This window comes from Arachis duranensis, chromosome 2, assembly GCF_000817695.3.
Source record: "Arachis duranensis cultivar V14167 chromosome 2, aradu.V14167.gnm2.J7QH, whole genome shotgun sequence".
Lineage (NCBI taxonomy): Eukaryota > Viridiplantae > Streptophyta > Magnoliopsida > Fabales > Fabaceae > Arachis > Arachis duranensis.
Window position 1 is genome coordinate 10,777,609 of NC_029773.3, and position 1,924 is coordinate 10,779,532.

A 1,924-nucleotide genomic window follows, 5' to 3' on the forward strand; every position below is an offset into this window, starting at 1 on the left:
TTTTCTTTATATAAAAAATGGCTTCTGTAGACGTTCTTTCTCAGTGGGTTGACGATACGGTCCTTGGGGAGGAACCGTTGGTTGACGCTGAGTTTATCACCCACCTTCGTACTCATCATAGGCTCTGTACTTCGGACGAGGATGAGCCCAAATACGAACTGATAATCCCGGGTCCTGAAGACCGGGTCTGTTTTGGGAGAGCTAATGAGGCGGCCCCTCATTTTTTCTTCATGTATGAATGTATGATCACCCGTTTGGGTGTTTTTCTTCCTTTCTCAGATTTCGAGATATCCGTCTTGCACCACTGTAAAGTCGCCCCTACTCAACTTCACCCCAATTCTTGGGGTTTTTTGAAGATCTATCAGTTTATAAGCCATGCTCTGGACTTCCCGACCTCTTTAAGGATTTTTTTCTTTCTCTTTCATATGACTAAGCCCTTCAGTGGGCTAAACAACAAACAGCAATGGGTATCCTTCCGAGCCATTCAAGGTCGGAGGATTTTCACCCTTTTCGACGAATCTTTCCACGACTTCAAAAACTTCTTTTTCAAGGTTCAAGCTGTAGGGGGTCACCACCCCTTTTTTCTGGACGAGCATTCCTCCCCCCGCTTTTCCCTTTACTGGTTGCCGGCCTCCCCTTGCGAAAAGATTGGTCCAGATGACCTGGACGAGGTGGAGGCGGCAGTTGTGGGGTTTTTCCGAGAAGCATGGGGGAGGGCCCCATACTTGGACACGAGAAAAATCCTTCAGGGGATGTCGACTTTCGTTCAATCTTGCATAGGTGGCGCATGTATTTTTTATTTCCGAGTTGTTTATGCCGACTTGTATTCTACCGACTTGTAACTTGGTTGTTTCTTTTATAGATATGGCAAAAAAGAACGCTCAGGAGGCCTACCAAAGGGTCCAGGAGGCTAAGGCGAAGTCCCGGGCTAGGGCCAAGACGGTCATCTCTCCGCCACCTCCTCCTCCTCCTAAGAATGTGGTTACTCCCTCTCAACCTCTTGTCATTTCTTCCTCGAGTTTGCCCCGACCACCCCCTTTTGCCCAAACTCTCTCTGAGCCCGAGAAGAAGAAGCGCAAGACTTCAGAGTCTGGCTCTTCTTCTTTTGATGGCGGGGTTAAGGCGGATGCTTTGACATTCGTTCGAAAGAACATCTATCCTTTTATAAGTATGGATGATGTTTCTGTTCGAAACCACCTTACCGTCATGGCTGAGGAGAGTTTTAGGATAGCGGGTGTTTGTAGCAAACTCTTGGACATTTTTGAGAAGGCTCCCCTCAGCTCTTTGGGGGCATCCTCGAAGGTTGAGGAGCTGGAGGGGAGACTTCTTATTTATGAAAAACATGAAAAAGAGTTGAAGGAGGAGAGAGATAAACTGAGGAAGGAGAGGGATCACCTTAAGGAGGAGGAGGGTAAGCTGCGGGCTCAATGCACCTTGGAGGCAAATTTGAGGAAAACAGCGCAAGAGAGCTACCACAGTTTGTTTCAAGATATTGTTGCTGTGAGGAAGGACTTGCTGAATTCCCGGAACGCATACGCCGAGTTGGAGGATTCTATCGCCGAGGGCGCCGAGGAGTCTTGGAGAATTTTCTTGGAACAAGTCAGAGTTATTGCTCCCGACTTGGACCTTTCTCCTTTACATCCTGACAAGGTAGTTATCGACGGCGCTATTGTTGACCCTCCTGTCCCCGAGGTCATTTCCGAGTCAGACCTAAAGACTCGGGGGCAGAGGATTATAGAGTCTCCTCCGCTTGGGGAAAAGGACCTAACAAATCCATTCCCCATTTTGCGAAAGGCCAGGGGGAAGTTATACTAATGAGCTCTTCTGGTGGAGCCACGTGGAAATTTGCATGCATCTGGCATGGCTGGCATTTTTTCACAAAGTCTGTTGCATCTTTCTGCAAGGTCGGCCAATAGAATCCTGC